The sequence below is a fragment of the Lontra canadensis genome, unplaced genomic scaffold (assembly GCF_010015895.1).
Source record: "Lontra canadensis isolate GAN:19392208 unplaced genomic scaffold, GSC_riverotter_1.0 scaffold41, whole genome shotgun sequence".
NCBI classification, from domain to species: Eukaryota; Metazoa; Chordata; class Mammalia; order Carnivora; family Mustelidae; genus Lontra; species Lontra canadensis.
This window is the reverse complement of record NW_022631035.1, coordinates 2893724-2912519: the sequence shown is the minus strand read 5'-3', so window position 1 is coordinate 2912519 and position 18796 is coordinate 2893724. Positions and strand designations below refer to the sequence as shown.

General features: G+C 56.1%; 1 protein-coding gene across 4 annotated transcripts in view; it reads right to left on the bottom strand.

The window, feature by feature from the left end:
* RBFOX3 (RNA binding fox-1 homolog 3) overlaps positions 1-18796 on the bottom strand; it is a 405667-nt gene that overhangs the window by 101887 nt on the left and 284984 nt on the right. For 3 of the 4 annotated variants that reach the window (XM_032870453.1, XM_032870452.1, XM_032870454.1), the window contains exon 4: positions 16728-16767. The exons of the other annotated variant lie outside the window; for it this stretch is intronic. The gene's annotated coding sequence lies outside the window, so the exon portion shown is untranslated. The remainder of the gene's footprint in view (positions 1-16727; positions 16768-18796) is intronic. 4 annotated transcript variants of the gene reach the window in all.

The window sequence follows — 18796 nt, the reverse complement described above, 5'->3', positions numbered from 1 at the left end:
ATCCATCCGTCCGGCCGTCCGTCCCACAAGTGTTTGCCGAGCTCCTCCCTGGCCCGGGCACGGCCAGAGCAGACATGTCACCTGCCCACACACAGTGCCGTCTGGGGCTGCCAAGCGTACGAGAGGACTGAAGGTCAGGGCTTAGGGAAGACCTTGCGGGAGCCCCACAGGGTTGGAGAGGGTTGGACATCGGCTGTGGACCAGGGAGAGGTGGGAGGGGAGACCCCGCAGGAGGGCACGCCCCGAGGCCAGCGAGGGCAGGAAAGCCTTTGGGAGGAGAACTGGTTCCAGTTCTGGTTCCACCTGGGGCTGCTGAGGGACACTGGACGCCCCCTCGGCCTACGCTTCCTCCTTGGGACATTCTGCAGGGTGTGGGGGAAGGTGGACCCAGGCCACCAACAGCATAGGCCTGACAACAGGTACAGACTCTGTCCCATAGCAGTGAAGCCACAGGAAGCTTTGGGGAGAGAGATGTGTCCTTGAGCAGAACCCAAGTAGGTGGAAACAATGGAAGGTCATGTCAGCCCGGGGCATGCTGTCCCTTCTCCTGCTGTGCTGGGCACAGAATCGTGACCTGTGTCTCACACTCATCCAACCTGCACACTAGCCTCGGGGTCTAGTCTACAGATAAGGCACCTGGTGACCCCCGAAGTCTCACAGCTCTGAGCAGTAGAGCTGGAGCCCAGGCCAGGCCTCTTCTGCCCCAGGCCCCTCTGCCTCCCTTGCTCAGTGGCAGCCCTCCCCCAGCTGAGTCTGCAGCTCGGACGGTCCAGAGACAGAGATGCCCCCAGAGCAGGCAGCAGGCCGCTCTCACAGAGCCGTGGCAAACCTCACCACGGGGCACCCCCCACGGCTGGGCTGGAAAGGCCAGGGACGGCTGGTCCCTTCTGCACCCAACCCCTGCTTTGCCACGGGGGGCAGGCCCCAGCTCACCCGTCTCCCTTCACCATGAACTGTGGCTAGAACTCCGTCCGCTCTAACGTGGGGTCAACATCACCTCCGATGCCCCCTTGAGACACTGTGTGCGGAGCACGGGAGGCTGTGTGGCCAGCTGGGCGACTGTCAGCTAAAGGCCAGCTGGAGTGCATGGTGGGAAGGCTGGAGAGGCCCTCAGAGGCCGACCCCCAGCCCTCAGAACGCACCCATTCATTCATTCTAGCACACGAGGTTTTTGGAGCCCCGACAAGTGGCAGCCGCAATGTGGGCATCAGAAAAGGCTGAGCAAGACCCAGTCACGGTCCTGGAGGAGCTGCTGGAGGAGGGGAGACGGCAGAGTCTATGGGTAATGACGGCACCCTCGGGTCAGTGCACGGGGGTGCAGTGGAAGGAACAACACCTCACGGTGGGTGGTCAGGGAAGGCTTCCCGGAGGTGGTGACATCTAAGCTGCCTGGCACTTGCCATGCCACAGCCCCTCCTGTCACCCTCCCAGAAGGCTTATCCTGAAGGGAAGGGAGCAGCCAGCTGATCGGGGAACTGACGGGGGAGCCTGATGGCTAGGGTATTTTAGGAGGAACATGCCTGGGGAGGGGCGCAGCTCCATCCGGCAGTGGCACCAGGGTGGCACCACAGGGTCATGGGAAGGTGGAGGAGCTGCAGGTGCTGGGGCTGGGACTCAGCAGGCCCCACTGGAAAGAACTCTGTGCTCTGGGCTGAGAGACTTGACCGCTGGGACAGGAGGGCATGAGGGCGTGACCCTGGCTGCCAGGGCTGGGGTCAGGGAGGAATGGGGCAGAGGGCAACAGCAGAGCCCTTGGGGCTGGCTGGTGCAGGGAGAGGGTGGGGGCCCCCCTGCGATCCGTGGGACAATGAAGGAAAAGCTGGTCAGAAGAGAGCTAAGCAGCTTCAGCTGGCTGAGTCTGAGGAACTCGGGGACACCGGGAATGTGTGGGGCTGGGGCTGGGGGTGCTGACTGGGATGGGGGGCGTGGCCGGGGAGGCGGACCCAGGAGAGACTCTCTGCATGCCACCTGTACCCACCGTTCTTCCTACAGCATCCCCCCCTCCCTGCGCCCCCTCCAGCCTCGACCTGGAGTCTGGCTTGGGAAGAAGAGATGGGGAGGCTCTCCCTCCAGGCAGGCTCCACCCCTGTCCTAAAAGAGCCTCAGAGATTCAGTGAGGGAACGTCCCCAGGGCCTGCCAGGGAGTGTGGGCAAGGACAGACGGCACTGGCAGAGGGAGGGGGTCCCTGGAGGCAAGACCCCAGAGAAGCCTGCAGCCCCGTGAGAAGCGGACCGCCCACTCTGCCCCCACCAGCCCCTCTGGAGCATCTCCTGCCCTTGCCAGGCTCTGAAGGGACTCCCAGGCTGGGGGTGGGGCTCTAGGGGTCAGCTTCCAAATGCCAGGCTGGTGCCACCAAGAGACGAGATGACGAGAGGACTCTGTTCTGCCCACAGGCGCAGGGACAGTGTCCCCAGGCCGTGCCCCCTGAGGCTGGCCTTGGAAAAGGAAGAATCTGCAGAAGGGACAGGCGCCTGGCTCCCGGTTGTGGGGCGTGGGACGGCCAGGGCATTTGCAGCTGTGCCAACTGCCTTGGCAGAAGATGGAGACCTGGAGCCTCTGGGCACACCCCGGCCCCACTTCTGCCTGGGCTGGCAGTGGCATCTTCGGACTCAGCAGAGCCTGGCCTGTGACTGCTACCGGGAGGCTGAGCACAGTCGTCCTGGCTCCCAGGGGCCACTGCTCCCTTCTCTGATGGCCTGGCCTCTCCTGCTGACTCCCGGCCTGACCCCTGGTCTGGATCCCCAGAGTGGGCCCCACAGCACCTGTCCCCAGGCCAGTCCCCCGCAGTGGGGTCCCCCGGGCGGGGAGTGCTTCCCCTGGAGTTGGGGATGGACTGTGGTCCTGGAGGGAAGCGGCAGGACAGGCTGAGGGCCTCTGGGAAGAAGCACCGACGTGCGGGGAAGCCCATGGCCTGGGAAGTGCTCTGGCTGGGGCCGCGGGGCTGGGCCCAGGGGAGATGCTCTCCCTCAAAGGAAAGCACAAAATTCACAAAGACTTCCAGATCTAGTCCATGGGAGCCTGGAGGCCAGTGACCATGGGAAAAATGCACACAGGTGCAGACACACACACACAGACACACACACACACACACACACACACACCCCCAGCCTCTCCTTCTCCCAGTTCAGCCCAGCTTAACTGGAAGGATGTACTTCCCCTCACCCTGCAGTGGGGGCCCTCCCTGTCTTGCCTCCCTGTGCCCCTTTGCCAGGGCTGGCCGAGACCCCCCACTCTGGCCTGTGCTACTCTCACTTCCTCTGCCAAGGGCGGGGGCAAGGAGAGGGTGTGCTCTTTGGGAGGCTTGCTCTCACCAGGGGGGCCCTTAGCTTCCTAGGTCCCCCACCCCCTTGCTCAGAGCACTGGGGCTGTTGGCTGGGGGCTCACATTCATGTTCCCCATTATTCTTTGCAAGATCCGGCTTCCCTACCTGATTTTGTGGCTCAGGGAAGAGGGGAGGGAGGAAGGGAGCAGCTAAGAAGGCATCTGAAGTTTGCCCTGGCTTTCCAGAAGGGCCAGGCTGGGGAGCTGGGAGAGGCGGGACAGAGAGTGCACTCCACGCAGGGCACTCAGGGTCTCCGCCCAGCCCCCCCGCCGCCCCCCACAGGCAGCCTTTGGTGCTTGGGGACACCCCTGAGCCCCACACCCTGCTGGCTGGGTCCTGGGGAGAGGCTCGGAGGGAGGGGCGCTTGCCGGCACGGCAGGGTGCAGGGGGCACCCTGCACTTTCTCAACATCTCAGCCCCAGGCTTGCTGGAGCCAAGAACATGACCAGGGACTCGGGTGGTCCACACTTGGTACATAGCCCAAAATACATGCTCTCGGACCCTTGGCTTCAGGGCTGGCAGGTGGCAGAGGCGGGGAGGCCCACCTGGGGCTGTGGCTGCGTCACTCTGGGAGCTCAGTTCAGGGGGCACTGGCCGCTGGGTTCAGCTCTCTTCTGTGCCGCCTTCCTCTGCCCTCCCTCCTCTCTGGCTTTATTTCTCAGGGTTCTCAGCCCTGTGCCTGCCCTGGGGTCAGACTCAACTGCCCCAGGCAAGGGGGGGCTCCCTCTGGGGTGGGGCGTGGACTTCCCCTGCCTGACCAGTTGGGTCACTGGGCTCCAAAGGGGGACTGCGGCCCTGAGGTTGGAGAAAAGGCGCACCCTGGGGAGAGGGGAAAGTCTGGGAACTCGGAAGGTCCATCCTGGCTTCAGAGGGTGGGAAGGTGGGACCTGCCCCAGCCCCCAGCCCCAGGGCTATAAGGCGGCAGGGAGGGAGGAGGAGCAGAGCGCGGTGCCTGGGGGGGCTGAGCAGAGAGGAGGCCGGCCCAGAAGTGCAGAGTTGTGTTGGGGTGTGGGGAGCATAGGGTAGGGGTGCTGGGGGTGGGGCTGTCCCCATGTGTGCTGCCTGTATCTGTCCGGCCTCAGACCTCCGTGCTGCCCCCAACCCTGTGCTGCAGGGGTGCGGCCCGGGAATCCAGGCTTCTGGGATTCCAGCTCAGCTGCTCATGCCTCCAAGCCAGTGCTGTGTGTGGGCCACAGGCCACGTAGGGACCCAGGCTCTCACCCCCTCTTGGAAGGGATAGAAAGGAGTAGGAAAAAGGAAGCCATTTTCTCTGGTTCTTATGGTCTCTACCAGTGAGGGAAACCAAGGCCCAGAGGCCGCGTGTGGGGCTGGGGGTCCTACACACTGGAGAGTGATGGCAGGCGGCAGGCCCCCTATGTCTCCTGGGCGTGGGCTGGGAAAGGACGAGCACCGCCTCTGATGGCTCAGCACTTCTCTGGGTCTCAGGGTGGCAGTGTCTGGTCTGAGCAAGAAGCAACTCCCATCCCCCTAAGGCCAGCCGTGGGAAGGTGGGGGGCACAGGGAGGTTCACGAGTGGCTTTAATGGGACATGCCACCCACGCCCCATGGCCCCCACCCGAAGGAGCCCTGGGTGAGCCAGAGGAAGGCCAGGCAGGGAAGGGAGAGGAGCGCTTTGGTGGCGGGAGCCTCCGGCTCGGCACCCGGACTCCCCTCCATGTAGCTCCCCGGGGAGCTTAAGGTTGGCACTAGGATGGAGGGAACGGCCCTGGGCTTCTAGCTTCTGGGGTTGACAGGGTGCCGGTGGGCATGGGGAAGGGGCTCGGGGTCCACGGGCTGTGCTCACACTGCACTCTCCAGAGCTGTTTCCCAAAACCCTTCCCAAGCCACAAACACCGGAGGATGGGAAAGGAGAAGCCCGGAGAAGGCTTCAGTGCCCGGGGACCCGCTGCCTGACTTCAGCAGGTCGAGCGATCCCCCCAGCCCCCTGACGGCGCAAGCACTTAGGAGCTGGCCCACGCCAAGCCGTGAGCCTGGCCAGAGGGTCTGCAAGCCCGAGGGCTACCGGACGCGGCTCTGCCCTGCACAGCCCCGCTCGGAGCCTCGGTTCCCTTATTTCCGAACGGGGACAGTAGCACCGACCGTGTGCCTAGGCTGCTTCGAGGACCAGATGAGGCTGACCCAGGGATGGACGGCGGAATGACACGCAGAAATCACCCTCAGACTGCCAGAGGGTGAGCCACCCCGAACGGGACATCGGGGCTGAATGGGTCCCCTGCCTCCCTGAGGCTTGAGGAAGAGTCTGGTGACCCGTGCGTTTGGAAGGCTAGAACTCCAGAGAAGGCGAGGGAGCAGTGCCCCAGGCTGCCCCACGCCCCTGGGCGTCCTCCTCCGGGTCCTGCCTGAGGAGGGTGGGCAGCCGCACCCTGTGGACACAGCTCGGGCTGCTTCCTGCTCCCTTTTCCTCCGCGCTCGTCCAGAGAGCCCTGTGCAGCTGGGCTGTGGATTCAGGCATCTCACCGGGGCCACAGGGGGTCTTGAGCCCCTGTCCTTACTTTCGGTGGCACCCAGACTGCTCACGTGGCCTCACGCCTGCGCTCAGACACGCCGTCTTTGTCCTGGGCAGATGGGCAGCTCCTGGAGATAAAGGCTCCGCCAGGTCCTTGCCTACTGGGGGCAGGAAGCTGGTGCTGGGCACCCGGCAGGGGCCTGTGAACAGGGGCGGAGTAGCGCGCTTGAAGGCTACTCAGCCTGGCTGGGCTGTCTTTAGCGCGGTGGGGAGCACAAGGCAGTCCCCTCCGCAGTCTTGGTCTCCCAGCCCGGCATCCACCGGGCTCTGGCCTGGAGGCTTGGGGGACCTTGCACCACACCTCTGGGGAGTGAGTGGGCAAGTCTGTACCCCTCTGTCCCCACTTTGCACTATTCAACCTTTCTTGCATGCTGCCCTGTCCCCAGAAACCTGATGATGCCTCTGGGGGCTTCCCCCACGCAGCCGCCCACCTCCTGGCATCTCTAAATTCCGTGGCGGCCACACCATCCCCCTTCCTGGAAAGACGGGCTCAGACAGCAACATCTCGAAAGCAGGGCCTGGGCCGAGTTACGCGCTCAGATGCCTGCTGTAAAAATGCACGCGTGCGTGCACACGTGGGCATGCCGGCACCACAGACACACAGCTGCGTGCCCACGCACACGCCAATGCATAGGGCCCTTTCTGCACACCCATGTGCACACACACCTACATGCCAACCTTGCCCCCATCAACGTGCCAGTGTGGCACACACATCGGAGTCCCCCCGCCCCCCTGATGGTGGGCCACTTCCACACATGCTCTGGAGCTGTTCAGTTGGACAGCTGCCGGGGGACGTCCCAGCACCCTGCATGGAGATGGGGCCCTGCACCTGTGCCGGGCGGTGACATCTGCCCCAAATTCTGTCCATGGCCCGCGGGCTGGCGGCACGGATGTAGCGTCCGCTGGTCAGAAGGGCAGCAGTTACGTACAAACGATGAGGGGCACAAGGGGAAGGGGGCTGGGAGCGGCTCCCCCACCGAGGGGACCGGGGAGGGGACTCTCTGGACCATGGACCCAGGCCAAGCTCCGCTGCTCTGCGGCAGCTTCCCTCCGGCACAGCAATAGAGCAAACAACACTTTCAATAATTCAGCAGCAGGAGAGAGGATTTAGGAAGGAAAAACGCACCCCAGCATGGGGAAAGGGGGCGAGAGGAGCCAGAATCAGGGGGCAGGGAAAGCGGAAGGTAGCAGGGAGAGCCAGGCAGGGCCGTGGGGAGGGGGTGGCCAGACGTCAGCCTCCTCCACACCTGCCGGCCCCTCTCTGTCCTGATCCCAGGCCGCAAGTACAGATTCTTCTTTCTGAGCAGTGACATATGGTGGCCTCTGAGCCCTGCCTCCCACGAAGAGCCAGAGAAGTCCTGGGCCCTCCCCTCCTCTGCAGCACGGGGAGGGAATTCAGGCAGCCCCCATCCCCCATCGCGGGCCAGCTGTCTCCCCTAGAAAGCCCTTCTTCAGGCGCTCCCTGAGATCTGCCCCCAGGACTTGTCACATTGGCCTCAGGGGACCTGAGGGCCCCCCTTGTCTTCTGCAGGCCAGCCCTCAGACTTCCGAGACACACTGTCTGGCTGCCCAAAGCTTCCTTCGGCCATTTCTCTGGGGATGTCCCCTGAAATGCCCCCCTGGCTCATAGCAGCCACCTCCGAAGCGAACCCAGCATTCCAGGGAGGGTCCGACTGACCAACTTCAACCTCCCATCATCTGGGAATGTGTCCTGACCCTGCGAGCCACATAAAACTGGCTTTTGAGAGCGGCCACATACACCTTGGGTGACCGCACCCTTCAGCGTGCCTGGGACGCCCCGGTTTATGCTGAGATTGGGAGGAGGGACCCCAGCTTGGGTGACAAGTTACTTGGTCACCGTGATGCATTCCTTGTGTCCTTAGCATTCTGGGCAGCGGCCCCCCCGCCCGGCCTGCACAGAGCAGCTGTGGAAGCCGCAGAGATTCTGCTCCTGTCCTCATTCCTGGGTCCCCTTCTTTCCTCTCCCTCCCTCCCCTCCCTCATGAGCAAGTGTCAGTGAGCTGGCAGGCTGGACACCCAGCAAAGGGGCAGTGGAGACATCCTGCTGGTTTGGGCGGAGATCACTGTGCTGCATGCCCAGTGCCAGCGAGGAAGAGCAGAGGAAGTCCTGAGAGGCAGAGCTGCGGGGGCAAGGGGGTATCTGCAGAGGCCCGGCCGGCCCCCACTTCTTCGAGTGGTTTTCCCTTTGTTCCCACAGACCCACTGGAGGTGGCCCTGTGAGGGCAGGAACCAAGGACCCTCCCTCCACCTGCCGGGTGCAATGATTTTTTGCCAGAATGTTGGTCTGGTTGGTTCAGGGGATCCCAAGCACCAATCACGGTGCCCATCGGTGCTCAGGGTACCTGCGCTGACAGGCCCGTCCCTTCACGGGACGATGGGGCGCGGGCCTGGGTCCCTTCCTGTGATCTGCCCCCTGGGGTGGAGGGGGAGGGTGGGTGGAGAAGTTGACTTAAGGAGTTGAATTTTTTTTTTTTAAAGAATTTTATTTATTTATTTGACAGAGAGAGAGAGAGATCACAAGTAGGCAGAGAGGCAGGCAGAGGGGGAGGGGGAAGCAGGCTCCCTGCTGAGCAGAGAGCCTGATGCGGGGCTCGATCCCAGGACCCTGGGATCATGACCTGAGTCAAAGGTGGAGACTTAACTCACTGAGCCACCCAGGCTCCCCTTAAGGAGTTGACTTAATGATAAATGCTTATGATATAATGTAAAACTTTTCAGAAAGACAATTTTTCCACTGCTGGAAGTGAGTGTACGGTCACTCCAGGCTCCAGTGTCAGGGGTCTGCCCGCAGCAGTGGGAGGCGGGAGCAGGGGTGTGATGGCTCAGAGGAGAGATGCAAAGTGCCATTAAGACCCTGACCGGCTGGAGGGATGCAGGGGGAGGCCCTGGTGCTCAGGGGAGGGTGGAGGGACCCAGAGGCCAAGTGGGGAGTGGCCAGGTCCTCTACACTGATTTCTCCTCCCCAGCCATCTTGCTAAGGCCAGTGAGGCCCTCCATTAGAACCACCACCTTACCAGGGACCTTCACTTCGCTGCGTGGTGAGCAGACACAGACGTTGATCTTGGCCATCAACAGGAACAAAATCCGCTTTCTTTTGGGACCCCCTTCCCCCCGAGACCACCTGCCCTTCCATCAGCCTCAGTGAGGGCCAATAGGAGCACGAGGCATCAGGTGTGGGCAGCCAGGCCGGCCTTCTCCCCATCAAGGGCAGAAAGCCAAGTGCCTGGACATGGACAGGCCTCTCCCATGATGACTTCTGTCCTGTGAGGATCATGTCAGGGCCTCACTGTCTCCCCTCTCTCCCCTGGAGAGCGCTCCCTGTCTCCCTTGGGCACGTGCCTTGGGCAGAACTATCCACCCTACAGCAGGTGGGGCGGCTGTGAAGTCAGAGAGAGAGATGTGTGTCGTGCTCTCTGCACCGTGACCTGCCTCCCGCTCCCCGAAACCGGATGATAAATTACTCTGCCCAAGCGGAACACGCCCGGACAAGCCTCCTTTCTAACTGTAATTAATACCCTGGGGAAAACACAGACTCGGGGTTTTTATACTTTTGCACAAGCACGCGCGAGTACACAGACTCTGCTTTCTGTTACCCTCCAATCCTCTCGCAAATATTTCATGTCCTGCTTCCTTTGTGGGTAGCACAAAACCACCCAGCTGGATATATCCTGAAAGCCAAGGGAGGCACTGGGGACCCTCTCCAGTCCCTGGAACACAGAACGTGGGAATTTGGGAGCTGACTTTCTGGGCCGTATTGCTCGTGTGTCTGATACAATATAGCTCCGGCCTCCGCAGAGTCAGAAGGGGCCATGGGTTTGGGTGACCTCTTTGTGGTCAAAATTTGGGGGCATCTCCCCCTACCCTTTTCTTTCTGTCATGGCAGCCTAACTAATGCACTAGTCCAAACACACATACATGTGCATACAGATCTGAGAGCTCCAAATATCAGACATTTCTAAAAAGGCTCTACAATGAGTTAGGAGCCTTGGAGTCCCATGAAACTTGACAGCCAATTACCCTGACAATGGAAATACTTTCTTGAAGGGGAGGAGAACCCTCATAGGCCAGGAGGGGTGGAGTCCTCTGTGCCCCATGCTGATCAGTTGGCTTCTTTGGTGTGGCCGGTGGAGGCATCTATGAGGAAGGCTCAGACACCCAAGCTCAAGAAATCCATGCTCTATTACCAGGAAAATCAACTTTGCTCAAGGGACATTCTCAGCCTGGGCAGAAAGAGAAAGCCTGGGCAGCCAGGCTATGGTCTTGCCTCAGTCACTTGCAGTGTGAGCCTGGGCCCATCATTTGCTCATCTGAAGCCTCAGTCTTCCCACCTATAAGATGGACACTGCAGTGAGGCTCAAATGGGATAACACGTGTTGACTGTGTCTGAGGTCCTGGGACAGATCAAAGTAAGAGTGTGGCTCTGTCCATGCCTAGATCGGCAGAGAAGGTGTGGGAACAGGGTTTCAGAAGAGCGAATGGCCTTGGCCTCAATGGGCCCTCCCCACTGCTCGGTTTCTCCTATTGGGATGAGGAGGACACTGTCTGAGGTACGCTGTGACGCACATGCACACAGAGGCAGTGGGGCTGCTGGCGGCTCTGGCTTTCCTTCTCTCTGGTTTTCTGACCTCCCCTCCCACTGTTCCACGCCATATTCTTTACCATCAGAATGTTCCTGGGAAGAGAGTCTGCAAAGAGCACCCTGTAACCATCTTTCAAGAGCTAAGCCCCTGCCACTGCGGATTCCTCCTCGTTGAGGAGGAGGAGGCCAATCTTACGACAAATGAAATAACCACATTTGTCTCTGTACTCCGACCATGTGCTCCCAGGCCTACAGGCCGCGAATCAGGACTGCAAAGGGGAATGGGGATGAGGGCCAGGAACACACCTGTGTGTCCTCAGGGCTGCTTGTGTGTATGTGAGCAGGGGAGAGGGGGATCCAGACAACCTCATGGTCACCATACATGACAGGATTTGTGTTTAAGTAGGAAGAAGGTTCCATTTCCAGTCAAGATGGGGAGATAGGGACTGACTTACTCTCCCACCTGGCACAACAGGTAACAGCAAACAACTCAATAGTGGTTTTCTTTATTTTTTTTTTTAAGATTTTGTTTATTTATTTGACAGACAGAGAACACAAGTAGGCAGAGAGACAGGCAGAGAGAGAGGGGGAAGCAGGCTCCCTGCTGAGCAGAGAACCCGACGCAGGGCTCAATCCCAGGACCCTGGGATCATGACCTGAGCTGAAGGCAGAGGCTTTAACCCACTGAGCCACCCAGGCACCTCCGGTAATGGTTTTTAAGACACAGGACAGAAGACAAGGAAGCACAGGGATCCTTGAGAGTGGGAAACCATGGAGGGGAGCTCCCATGGCTCACAGTGTACAAAGTTTCCAGGCCAAGATGCAGGGACCCCAAGTTGTGCCTGGTGAGCTCCCTGAGCTGAGAAGTCAGGTCTTAGAGTCTGGGGATACCAAGATGGATGGACTTGTACAACAGAGCACTGGAGAGGAGAGAGCTGGACGGAGGGAGACTCTGGAGAACCACGGAGGGTCCCTAGGAGTATTCAGCTGAGTTCTGACCATCATGTACTGGAGGAAAAGCCCTGAGGCTCAGGAAAGAACCCAATGAAAGGATAATGGGAAACGGTGCTCATGCCCATAGGACCAGAGAAGTGAGTGTTCCCAACTGCCTGACTAGAACCCTTCACAGTTTATGAAACAATGTACAGAGTGCTCAGAGGGCCTTGCCTTGGTAGTGGGATTGTTCGACCCAGACTAACCATGGCTCAGGCCAATCTAGCAAATCTTAGAAGTAAGATCTGAGAGAAAGGGATCAAACTGTATCCAAGTAATTTAACTATGTCCCAGAACAAAACACAAGAAGATTTAAAGGAATAAAAAGTAGCCAGCACCCCAACATGGTAGAATTTACAATGTCTAGCATCCAATCAAAGATTACCAGGCATGCAAGACATGGGGAGAAAAATCAATCACTTGAAATTGACCCAGAACTGACACACATGTTAGAATTAGCAGAAAAGGATGTTGAAAACAATCAGAACTATATTCCACGTGTTCCAGAAATTAAGTAGAGACATGTGAGATATTTTTTTAAAAGTGCAAATTGAACTTGTAGAGATATAAACCACAACATCTGAGGTGAAAAAAATACATTAGATGAAATTAACGGCAGATTAAACACTTCAGAAGAAAATATTAGAAGGAACCAGAAAACACATTTTGTACAGAGGAACAAAGAAGGCAATGACAGCAGGCTTGGAGATCATGGGAGTCAGGGGCCCTGAACCTTTGTAGCACTGAGAGAAAAAGCACCTGTCAGCCCAGACCTCTACACCTTGCAAAACTGTCTTCTAAAACAAAGTTGAAATAATGACTTTTTCAGACGCACAAAAACTGCAAGAATTTATCACCAGTAGACTGGTGCTATAAGAAATACTGAAGGGAGGGCTGCCTGGGTGGCTCGGTGGGTTAAGCCTCTGCCTTCAGCTCAGGTCGTGATCTCAGGGTCCTATGATCGAGTCCCGCATCGGGCTGTCTGCTGGGTGGGGAGCCTGCTTCCTCCTCCCTCTCTCTCTCTCTCTCCCTCTCTGCCTACTTGTGATCTCTATCTGTGAAATAAAATCTTAAAAAAAAAAAAAAAGAAATACTGAAGGGAGTCCTTTAGATGGAAGGGAAATGATGCCCAATGGAAATATGGATCCACACAAAGGAATGGAGACCACCAGAAACGGGAACTGTATGGATAAACAAAGGAGTTTTTTTTTTCTTAGTACTTAAATCTCTTCAAAATCCGACTACCTAAACAAACAAACAAAAATAACACTGTGTTGTAAGGTTTATAACATACGTACATAAGGCCAGGAGGGAGAAACGGAAGAATGTTTATACTGCATGTGAAGTGCACTGACATCATTTGAAGGTAGACTGTAACCAGCTTAAAAACCACATAAACTCCAAAGCAACCATCAACTTAAAAAAAAAAGGAGCTGTAACTAATAAGTCAAGAATGAAAATAAAATAGAATACAACAATTTTAAATACTCAACTTAAAAGAAAGCCCCCCACCAAAAAAGAAAAAGGATATAAAGAAAAATAGGAAAAAAATAGTGAGTTACAGATTTGCTTCAAGTTCAAAAATCAACCAATCTAATTCATCAAATTAACAAAGTAAAAAACAAAAGGCATCTGATCATTTCAATTGACTCGAGAAAAGAACTGAACAAAATGCTACATCCATTCTTAATAAAAACCAGTAAAAACTCTCAGCACACGGGCAACAGATAGAAAGGAATCTACGGAAAACCTACAGCTAACATCATAATTAGTGGTCAAGGAATTACTTTCCCTTTACTACCAGGAGCAAAACGAGGACATCTGCTCTCATAACACTTCTATTCCACAGTGTGCTTAAGGTGCTAGCCAGTGGACCAAGGCAACAAGAAGGAATAAAAGACATCCAGATTGGAGAGGAAAAGGAAAACTGTTCACAAATAACATGATCATCTGTAGAAAATGTGATGAAATCTTTAAAAAGCTACTAGAACTAGTAGGTAAGTTTGGTAAAGATGCAGGACGCAAGATCAATATATAAAAATTAAAATTTTTTTCAATACACAAGAAATTCAAGGAAAATACCATTTAAAGTGGCATAAAAATAAAAAATACTTAGGGTAAATCTGACAAAAGATGTGCAAGACCCATATGCTGAAAAGTACAAACCTTAAATAAATGGAGACTCGTAACTTGTTTATGAGGCAGAAGACTCAATATTATTAAGATATCAATGATCGTCCAACGGATCTACAGATTCAGTGCAATCCTGATCGAAATCCCCGTAGGCTCCCCCCCACCCACAATTCACATGCCGATCCCAAAATTCATACGGAAATTTAAGGGGCCTGGGCACCGGGGCAGCTTAGCCAGTTAGGTGGCTAAACTTCTGGTCACGCTCAGGTCACAATCCCAGGGTCCTGGGACTGAGCCCCACGCTGGGCTCCCTTCTCCTTCTCCCTCTGTCCCTCTCCCCCTGCTCATGCTCTCTCTCTTTCACTCTGCTCTCTCAAATAAATAAATAAATAAATGAATAAATAAAATCTTTAAAAAATGGAACTTTAAGGGGCCCAGAATAGCTGTTACTTGTTTTCTTGAAAAACAAGCACCAAATTGGAGGGTTAACATTACCTGATTTCAAAACTTGTCATAAAGTTACGACAATCACGAGAGTGGGGCAGGATGTCAAAACAGACTATATACAGATCAGTGGAACCAAGTCCAGAAGTGGGCCCACGCATATGCGACAGCTGATTTTTGCAAAGGCAGTTCAAAGGAGGAAAGGAGTCTTTTTAACAAATAAAACTGAAATCAACACTCGGATCCAGTTCAGAAAAACGAACTTCAATCCATACCTTGTACCATACATAAGAAGGAACTCAAGACAAACCAGAGACTGATACATAAACTCTAACACCTATGCAATGTCTAAAGAAAGTACTGGAGGAGAAAATCTTTGTGATCTTGGATCAGACTAAGATTTATTAGATTCATCAGAAATATGATATATAAAGAACAAAGGGATAAACTGGAATTTATCCAAATTTAAAACGTTAGCTCTTTAGATGAATTAGGAGGAAACATCTGCAGAGCATGTACCTATGAGGGACTTGTACTCAGCACTCCCCAGAACCTACAGTAAGAGGACAATACCCAATAAAAAAAAACAGGCAACGGTTTGAGCCGATGCTTCACCAAAGATGATGGATGTCAACCCCACGGGGAAACACAAACTAGACCACAATGAGATACCACCCCGTGCCCATTAACGGCGAAACTCCCCACACCAACAACACTGAGGACTGGAGAGGATGTAGAACGGCAACCCCCACACGTGGCTGGCGGGTGTGTGAAATGGTAGAACCACTTTGGAAAACAGTTTGACATTTGCTTTACGCTGACCAGAAAAATCCAGCCATTCCGCTGGGTGGGCGTTCTAGCCAAGAGAGAAGAGGCACACGTCTGTGCAAAGACGTGTGCAGGAGTGCTCTCAGCTGTGTTACGTGGAACAACCCTAAGCGGGAAATGACCCCAGCACCCTTCCAGGGGGAATGGAGGAGTGCCCCGTGGTGTCTCGGGAGCACAGAACACTACTCGGCAGTGAAAAGGCATGGACCCGTTCACGCGCACCGTGACCTGGGTGAGTCTGTGACCGGGTGAGTCCCAGAGGGCTCATGCTGAGAGCGAGAAGCCCAGCAACCAAGGAGAGCACGTCCGGTGTGATGTTAATGGGGATGGGAATACAAACCGTTCTAGAATGACAAAACGCAGGTTAGTGTTTGCCTGGAAGGGGCCCGGAGAGCACAGGCAAAGAGACGAAGGTGCCCGAGGAAACTTCTGGGGGTGATGGACACGTCCAGTATCTGGACTGTCACGACGACGTCGCGGGCATAAACACACAACTGCGCACTCTATAATATGCATAATCGATTGTGAGCACCTCGGTAAAGTCGTTGAGAAAACAAATGTGCAAAAATCTGAGTCTGCAAGCCAGAAAAAGCACTGCATCATTCCTTAGAGGGTGATGCCTTAACCTAAGACAGCTTCACCCGAGGCCTCCTTTGGTCGCTTCCCCATAAAATAAGACCCCGTTTACAAAACGGCCCATCAGGAAGGCTGCATTGCAGGGACAGACCTTGTCGGTGGGCGCTGGGGCCAACGCAGTACCCTCTCTTCATCTCCCCCCACTCAGAACCGCTTTGAACACTGACAGAGAAAGGACGGCCACTCCCAGGGGACCCTGTCATGCACAGGGGGAGGAGCCCTGAGCTCTGCCTCGCTGTCCCCGTCCCACCAGCGAGCAGAGCCAGAGCTGCCCCCTCCACCACCCCGTGTGGCCCCACAGCGACCGACCTCCTGGACAGAACTCCCTAGCCGCTTGGACAATGCCCACCTCGGAGGCACGGGTATATTCAGGGCAAAAACCGTACAAATGAGGTCACCAAAAGAAATCTCTGGTGTTTGGCTCCGGAGGAAGTCAGACTCTGCCACCTGACAGCTTTACGTTGCGTGTCTGATCTGTGGACAAGACTTGGCTGTCCTTGGGCACGAGAGCCCTGAGACCCGGGAGCCCTGGAGGGGAATCTGGCTGGGGGCCCAGGGTTACAAATACATAGCAAACCTGCATTTTCTAATTTGTTCACAACGAACATACATTACGCTATGATAAAATTCTCCCGCAAAGTAAAATTTTGTAAGTGAATTTACAGAGGGGATTGGCTGAAGGCGGGTGAAGGGAGGCTTGGCTGCGAGGAGCGTGTGGACTGAGGGCTGGGGTCAGGAGCGTTTCACGGGGAGACAGGAGGCCCATTCTGCAGCTCCCTCCCCGAGGAGACCGGGCCAGGAAGGGACACACACCACCCCAGGTTCTGAAGGTCTCACAGTCCCGGGACAGGCACCTGCGCACTGAGTGGGGGTGGGGGGCAGGGAGAGGAGGGACTGCCTCTCTGGCTGATGGGAGTTCCTGAGCAATGTCACCCATCAACACACTCCCGTCCTCTCATTTCCCTTCTGGTGCCTCTGGCCCCCAGTCCTGCCTTCCTGGCACAGCTGGGGCTGGTGCTTTGGGGGACGAGAGAGGTCACGGACGAGGCGCTGAACAAGACAACCCTCCATCCTCTGCCCCCAGGCCCCCGCGCACCCCACCCCCCCGCCTACCCCAAGTGAGCTGGAAGCCCCAGAAAGCCCCAGAAAGCCCCAGCATTCAGCGTCAGCAGCTCCCAACATGTTCTACATGCGCACATCTGTCAAAAACTATTCAGGGAAAAAAAAGAGAAAGTCTTTATACCTTTTATTCAGCCAATTTTTCCCGAGGCACTGTGGGCTCTCTAAGAAAAGAAGAAGAGAGAGGAGAGAGAATTACCATCAATGCTACCACTGCGCATCTGGCTGCTGACTGCTGTTTGCTCGCTGACTGGTCAGGTCTGGAGGAGGAGGGAGCGCAGGAGCCGAGGAGACCCGCCGGGGAAGCCGGGCCGCGTCGGCACCTGGAGCGCGGCTAGGAGCCCACGTTCCGATCAGCAAAGACAAAGGACCACAGAACACCGTGGGCCCATGGTCCAGAGTCTCCTAACGCCATCATCTCTGTAACTAGGGATATTTGGTTTTCTCTCTTCTGTGGGCCCCAGACTCGGAGTGACCCCCCCTTCTTCTTCTTCTTCCCCAGCCCCCCTGGTTTGGAGGTTACCCACACATGGAGACTTTGCCCACTAGGAATGGTGGCATTTAATCCCAAACTGAGCCCCCCATCACTCCGCACAGATCTGTCCTGCTCCCCAGGGGTCACGTCACGCTGCGTGGAGTCATGGCGTGTAGACCGAATTTAACACTCATCAACACTTAACACGAAGAAAAGCGGAGGGGCTGCTGTTGCTTGGAGGGTAGAGAATTCTACCTCCCACAGACACAACATTTCCTGCCTTTCCCGCAAGGGCCCTTCAGAGACTGGAAACGAGGGGTGTGTGCGCGTGGGTGTGCGGGCATCGTGTGCTCTTTCTGGACTTCAGTCTTCCTTATTTATGTTAATAATGTTTCAGAATTTTTAAGATTTTTATTTTTAAGTGATTCCTACACCCAGCGTGGGGCTCGAACTTACAACCTCGAGATCAAGAGTCAGTTGCGTGCTCCCCCGACTAAGCCTGCCAGTGCCCCAACGTTTTGTAGTTTTACGTGTTCGTATTGTGCACATCTTTTCAAATTGTGACAAAACACTTAGAAAATTTACCATTTTAACCACTGTCAAGTGTACAATTCAGTGGCATTAAGTTCATTCACACTGCTGTGCAACCACTATCTGGTTCTAGAACTTTCCATCACCCCAAGAGAAAACTGCACACTCATTAAGGAGCGCCTCCCCTCCCCCCTCCCACTGTGTGTTTTTAAACTCATCATAAACACGATAAAAGCGAGCGAAAAGCCTCTGGAATCCAAGGCCAATCAGACTGGGCCTCTTCCTTGAGACGGAGAAACGTCATGGTGGTCACCATCATCGACATCATCGCTAAGAGCAGGTCGCGGCTGTCACGGGCTCTGCACATTCTGGGCGTCTGGCCCTTGACCGCTGTTGCCGCATTCGGCCCTGGGAACCCTCAGGAGCGTGAGCTAACTTCTGTCCCCCTTTCCCAGATGAGAAAACCATTTGGCTAAGCAGTGGCGCCCCAGTGGCGGGGACAGCTGGTTCCCTGGCAGGTCCCCAGACGCCCCCGCACTCCCTGTGACCCTCTGGTGGACGGTGCCCTTCTCCATGGGAAAGGAGCATTTAGTGGCCCTGAGCCGGCCCTGCGTGCTGCTGCAGTCTGTGAACCAAGGTGGTGGCATTTCCTGGACAATCTCCCCTCCCCGCCCCCCTGTGCCCCCCCATGAGGCCCCCCAGGCAGCAGCAGAGCGGGCCACAGCATGGGGCGATCTTTCACGCTCCCTCGTCGAGGGGCCTGCCGCAGCCTGTTCGTTGGTCGGCGTTTTCCCTCTCGGGCCAAGTGGCAAGCGCAGCACCCAGCGCGTCCAGGCGCGGCTCCCAGAGCCACCGTGGGGAGGGGCGGGCGGCAGTGGAAGGCCCCGCCGGATGGAGAAGGCGTCTTCGCAAAACGAGATGGATTGAATCAATCAACTCGCATAACTGCCACCTCCAGTTGATTTGGGGGTTTTCTTATTGTTGACTTTCTTCTTGGTCTCCGAAAGTGAGTTTTCCTCCCAATTCAATTCAATTTAGTTCCACTTAATTCAATCCATCCAGCCCCGGTGAGCGAACTGCCCAGAGTGCATGGCTCCGGAGTCTGCTCCTCAGGCTGGTCTGAGGGTTTGGGGGTACAGAGCTGCTCCTGTCCTGTGTCCCTCCCGGCCTATGGCTCCCACATCCCC